The following is a 6764-nucleotide window of genomic DNA, read 5'->3' as shown; positions in this document are numbered from 1 at the left end:
TGTATACTGTACTTCAAAAAAGTTAAAAGTATCCATAGCTTCTCTTTATGACACTTTGAAAGAAGCCTTCTTATCACATGCTATGTTATGCTATTCATTGGAAGAACTGATGCTGAAGCTGAAGCTCCACTATTTTGGCCACCTGATGTGAAGAACTGACTCATCAGAAAAGATCCTGATGTTGGAAAAGATTGAAGGCAGGAGGAAAAGGGGACATCAGAGGATGAGAAGGTTGGATGGCATCACCAATTCAATGGACATGAGCTTGAGCAAGCTCTGGGAGCCTGGTGATGGACAGGGAAGCCCAGCATGTTGCAGTCTGTGGAGTTGCAAAGAGTCGGACACAACTGAATGACTGAACTGAACTGATGCTATGCTAAGTCGCTTCAGTTGTATCTGACTCTGCAACCCCGTGGACTGTAGCCCGCCATGCTCCTCTGTCCATGGGATTCTCCAGGCAAGAATACTGAAGAATGTCATTTACTCCTCCAGGGGATCTTTCCGACCCAGGGATCGAACCAGCATCCCCTGCGTCTCCTACATTGGCAAGCAGGTTCTTTGTCACTATCGCCACCTAGGAAGCCCCACCTCAGCAGCAAAAACAAGATAAGTGTTTGTCTCATAACAGATCATCCCAGATTACCATGACAACAAAAGCCTATATCACCTTGGAGGTTAACTATGTCTCTACTCACATCCTCTTATGAACCAGATTAAATGATAACTCCTATGTGAAGCTTTTCCAGAAGTTCTAGGCAGACAATAGAAGTGTCTTTCTTCAGTAGTATTACTTATATTTTGGCTACTTGCTTGCACATTTATTTCCAGCACTAGGTGTGAACACCCAGATTGCAGAAATATCATCTTTCCAGAGCGTAGTTTAATGATTGGAGACACATGTTTATATCAGACTTGATGTCAGACAGATTTGGATTTTTGTTCCATCTCTAGTGACCTCAGGCAACTTAATCCCACTTGGCTTCAGTTTCCTCATCTGCAAAATTAGGGGCGTGCTACTACTGATCTTATATTATCATAAGGATTAAAAATTACAACATATGTAAAGTTCTTAAAACAATCCAAGGCATATATGAGATGTTCATTAAATATTTCCTGTAGGGCTTCCTTGGTGGCTCCATTTCAAAGAATCCACCTAACACAGGGTTTGCTCCCTGGTCCGGGAAGATCCCACGTGCTGTGGAGCAAGTAAGTTCATGCACTACAACTATTGAGCCTGCAGTCTAGAGCCCACGAACCACAACTCCTGCACCCATGTGCCCTACAGCCTGTGCTCTGCAACAGGAGAAGCCTCCACGATGAGAAACTGGTTCACTGCAGCTAGAGATTAGGTCACATAGCAACAAGGACTCAGCACAACTAAAAATTAATTAAGTAAAAAACATTCCCTGTAAACTCAAACCAGGGCTCAGTTACAACCTAGAGGGGTGGGATGGCGAGGGAGGTGGGAGGGATGTTCAAGTGAAAGAGGACAAAAAAAAAAAAAAAAAAAAGGAAGAGGACATGGGTAATGTTTGGTAGAAACCAATGCAATACTGTAAAGCAACTATCTTTCAATTAAAAGTAAATTTGAAAAAAATTCCCTGTAGAATTAATATTATTGCATACCTCCTGCAGGTCAGGCTCTGATCTAGGCTTCTAGGATCAGCTGTCAACAAGTCAGAATCCTGACCTTTACTGAGCTAGGCTGCTACTCTTACTGTTATTAGCTGCTATTTGTATGCCTACTAGCTTACTCAGTGCTTAACACGTAGTAGGCTCATGATAAATGCTGCTAAACAATTGGTATTCATCCTCCAACTCCAAAATTTCACACTTCTTCCTAACTTCTCACCATCTCAGGCTTATCCCTTAGTATCTTTTTCTCCCCTGATTCTCATTTTCATTTTTTCATGAGTCATTCCTTTTAAAAAGTTAGCTTTGGGGGTGAGCATTTGAGCCTAATCACTTTAACATTGCATACATAATAATCCATGTTAACAGATGCCCTATTTATGGGGAAATGTAAAGCCATGATGTGGGAAAATTATTCATCTCATGTTTTTGTTGAAGAAGCAAAACACGCAGTAAATTAAGTCTGCTCTTCTTGAAATTCTGCATTTTCAAAAAGTTGTGAGAGGAACTGGGGAGCACACTTGGTAAAACGTGGCATTAATTACTTAGTCACTCTGAATAGGTTTCAATTGCATTCCATGGTAAAATGTAAGGGCCCTCCAGTGGCCAAATCATCCCACTCAAGTCCCAAGGGTTGTTTGCTCCAGACAGCATTTCCAACCGAACAAAACGCCTGCTTCATCTTCTGTAGGAAAGAAAGAGAGCGAGACCCTCTTTATTTTCTAATAAGACCTATTAAAGTCCTATTTTCCTGTTTTAAAGAGGACTCTTGTCTGATTCCAAACACTCAGACAAGTTTGAAGCAGATTGTTTTATCCCTTAAAGCAGAGATAATACCTTCTTTCTAATAGTCAAGCACTGCAATCAATTACCACTTTTTACTGAGCATCTAGTGTAAATTCAGCACTCTGCCGGACTTTGCAGAAGGAAGTAGCTCTGGAGGGAGAAATAGAGAGATGAACAGAGCACACAGCTTCTGTCCTCAAGGATCTTCTGGACTGCAGAGGAGACAAGACTAACTCCTTCGGACAATAGAGGGATCATGGATAGTGATAAAGTTGATCTATCTTGTCCAAAACCATGTTTGGCATGCTCCCTGGGGCAGGGGAAAGAAAGTGCCTCAGCAAAAGACATAAAAATGTGTTTGTAATTTACTGGTGGCACCCCACTCCAGTACTCTTTTACCTGGAGAATCCCATGGACGGAGGAGCCTGGTAGGCTGCAGTCCAAGGGGTCGCTGAGCGTCAGACACGACTGAGCGTCTTCACTTTCACTTTTCACTTTCATGCATTAGAGGAGGAAATGGCAACCCACTCCAGTGTTCTTGCCTGGAGAATCCCTGGGACGGGGGAGCCTGGTGGGCTGCCGTTTATGGGGTCGCACAGAGTCGGACACGACTAAAGTGACTTAGCAGCAGCAGCAGCAGGACTAGTCTAGGTACTGGAGGGGCTAGAATCAATACAGACATGGCCTCTTGCTTTCCTGTTCCTTACAGTCTACTGCCAGAGAATAACAGTGTATAAACACTCTTTGATACTATGTATAAGTGCTAGTCACTCAGTCGTGCCCTACTTTTTTCAACCCCATGGACTGTAGCTCACCAGGCTCCTCTGTCCATGGGATTTCCCAGGCAAGAACACTGAGGTGGGTTGCCATTTCCTTCTCCAGGGGAATCTTCCTGACTCCAGTAAAAATTAATAAAACAGTTGTAAAGAGGCCTGACAAGCTAGTCAATATCCCATGATAAACCATAATGGAAAAGAATGTATTAGATGTATAACTGAATGTATACAGATATATAACGCTTCAACATACAGCAGAAATTAACATAACACTGCATATCAATCTTTGTGCAATAAATTAAATTTTTTTAAAAAAAGAGAGACCTGACAATGTATAGGAGTTATCAGGGCACAGGGAGGACACATCTGACTAAAACTGAGGAGGGGATGGCGGTCAGGGAAGCTTCTAGAGGAAGTGACAGTTAGCCCAGTGGCTGAAATGAAGATGGTGAGTAGCCAAGTCATGAGGTTGGGTTTAGAATGCCAGGAAGAGAGAAGAGAGGATGCAAAGAACTGGCAGGGCTGGGGGTGAGAGGCTGTAAGGTTGAACGGTGTCTGTGTGGCTGGAGCTGAGGGAGGGGGCTTCGTAAGGGAAGGAGTGAGAGCCACGTTACGCTAATGGGAGCCAAGGCAGGACTGTGCCACCATTAGATCTCAATCTAGGCTCCACAGGCTCTCATTCATCCGTTATCTGCCACGCAAGCACCCCTCTGTCTAATCACAACTCATTTCTGCTTCCGGTTCCCAGATGAACTCCCATCTTTATTCTTGACTGGACTTACTTCCACATCCACTCCATGTTTAGGTCAGCTCCTTGGTACCAAACTGTTTCTGGTCCCTGGTCTCTCCTCTCACATCCTATCGAGAAAATGCCATCCTTTCACGTGCCTACAGTCCACAGTCTGGCTGAGCCCCTCAGCTGGGCCCAGTCCCCCAAAGGAGTCATGAGACATGCCTGGGGGAGGCAGGAAGATGCTGGAACACCAGGAAAGCCGCCTTATCTCCTCCTCGAGTATCTGAGGGGCCTCTTGCTACTTCCGGGCTTCCTCAGTGGTAAAGAATTCGCCTGACAATGCGAGTGACGCGGACTTGAGCCCTGGTGGTGAAGATCCCCTGGAGAAGGAAATGGCAACCCACTCCAGCATTCTTGCCTTGAGAATTCTATGGACAGAGGAACCGAATGAGCTACAGTCCGTGGGGTCGCAAAAGAGTCAGACACAACCTAGCAATGAAACAACAGCAACGATTTCTGCTTTCACTCTCACCTGTAAGAACTGTCAAACAAGGAGGCGGGAGGGGTGGTCCAACACCCAAGTCAGAGCAGGAGAAAACCAGGGGCAGTGTGAATGTACAATTTGTCCCTGACATGAACAGACAATCTGCCCTGAGCCTGGGACTCAGCTGTGAAATGATGTTTTATTTAATGCTACTGTGCATGAGCCCCTCAAGATGAATCCATTCTTAAGGACAACAAGAGGGGGTGACGCCCTCTTCTGGATCTGACCCGGGACCCCAGCAGGCCTCATCCGGTGGCTGTTTAGCCTTCCCACACTTCACTGCCATCCAGAAGGTAACCCCTGGCCTTCAGTACGGGAGAAGAATGATTCGCCAAGGGAAGTAAACACACATTCTTTTTTCATCACAGAAAACACTTGGCGTGGGTGATAAGGAAGGTCAGACCTCTCAGCTACGTTAGCCTGAAGGGTCAGGATGAAAAGCTCATGGTTTACACTTGTGCAGAAAGCAATCTGGACCCAGCAGCTTTTTGCACAGTAGAGGGTAAAGCCACAATTTCCATCAGCCAGGACTGCCCGTTACCTGCTGCTGGATGACCTGCATAGGTGGCCACAGGTCCCAGTGAACTGAACTCCCAAGAGGATAGGCATGAAAATTTTAAAGCTGAGGGGGAATCTTGAAATCATTAACAGCATCCCCAAAATGTGTGCATATTCACACCAGTATTGCAAGAGCTCAATGCCAAATCTAGCTATTGTTAAACTTCTGCACTTGCAGCTCTTACTTCTTTCAGGACACATTTTCTTAAACACCAGCACTGGTTTAATCTGTGATAATAAGGTGGAGAAGGGTAGAGGGTATATAGATTCCAATTCGAACAAATCTAGGTTTTTGTTGCCTGTCTGAAGATTCTGAGAAACAGGGTGTAAATTCCGTCATCTTCCTCTCAGGCCCATCTGCTCCCCTCTTACTCTCTTCTTCTCTATATTCTTCTCTATATTATGGTAATATACTTGTGGCCTCCCTCTTAACACATTTTTAAGAACATATTTCATTGTTAACTCCAGGCACAATGTTGCATGGTAAGTCTCTAAAATGCATTCATCTCCCATGACTAAAACTTTCTACTCATTCAACAGCACCTCCATCTCTCCCCACTGACCCCCAGCAACCACCACTGTATTCTGTTTCTTGAAAGTGGAGGAATTCCTACAATGCAATAGCAAAAATGCAAATAACTCAGTTTAAAAGGAGACCAAGAAATTGAATGGATATTTCTCCAAAGACAATATAAAAATGGTCAACAGGCATATAAAAAGATGCTCGACATCACAAATTACTCCCACCCCCTTGCATGCATGCTCAGTCGTGTCTAACTGTTTGCGACCCCATGGACCGTAGCCCCCCAGGCTCCTCTGTCCATGGGATTTCCCAGGAAGACTACTGGAGTGGGTTCCATTTCCATCTCCAGGGCATCTTCCTGACCCAGAGATCAAACGTGCATCTCTTGTGTCTCCTACATTTGAAGATGGATTCTTTACCACTGAGCAACCAGGGAAGCCCTTCACTAATTACTAGAGAGATGCAAATCTTCCCCCTTTGTTTCTGAGTTTCTTTGGGCCTAAGAAGGAGGAAGCGAGATGTACTAGGGTACTTCCAGGCCCAAGGATGCTAACACAGCTTGTGTCTCTCTGTGTGTGCACGTGTATAGCAGAGGGTCAGGGGAAAGAAAGTGGGACATTGGGGTGGGGTGCGGTGGGGTGGGTGGGCAGGGAAGTCCCAGAATTTGTATTGCATGTGGGCTGAAAGAGTAAATGCTGTTCAGTCTGCTAGTCCAAGGTTTACGTCCTGCACCTGACACTGAACATCCTGGAAACGTCAGCCAAATCAGAGGTCTATCAGTCTCAGCTTCTCCACCTGTAGAAGGAGGATTACTAACAACGCCTCCTCCAACAGTCACTGTGTGGGCTCACAAATATGGCAGAGGGCTCAGAGAGATCAGATGGCAGCAAAGCCTGTGATAAAGGGCAATAATATAAGTCAGACTCAGTGTGTGGGGGGCGGGAGTAGTGGGTGGGTAATAGAATAGCAAACCGGGACTGGGCCACCATGGTGAGTGAATGTCCCATAGAAAGCATTTCAACTGAATTTGAAACAAGCCGATACCTGGCAAGTGTATACCTGGCAGTCAAATGCGACCCACATTGACTCCATAGGAAAATACCTGGCCCTGAAAATGAGACTGTGGTTGTTTTCTTATTGTCATTTCCTCCAGGGGAAACCCCAGCTAGGACAGTCCAGATCACACCAAACATACCCGGTCTGCACCAGAGC

This window comes from Bubalus bubalis, chromosome 5 (genome assembly GCF_019923935.1).
Source record: "Bubalus bubalis isolate 160015118507 breed Murrah chromosome 5, NDDB_SH_1, whole genome shotgun sequence".
Taxonomy (NCBI): Eukaryota; Metazoa; Chordata; class Mammalia; order Artiodactyla; family Bovidae; genus Bubalus; species Bubalus bubalis.
The sequence above is the reverse complement of the archived record's forward strand: the minus strand, read 5'-3'. Positions refer to the sequence as shown.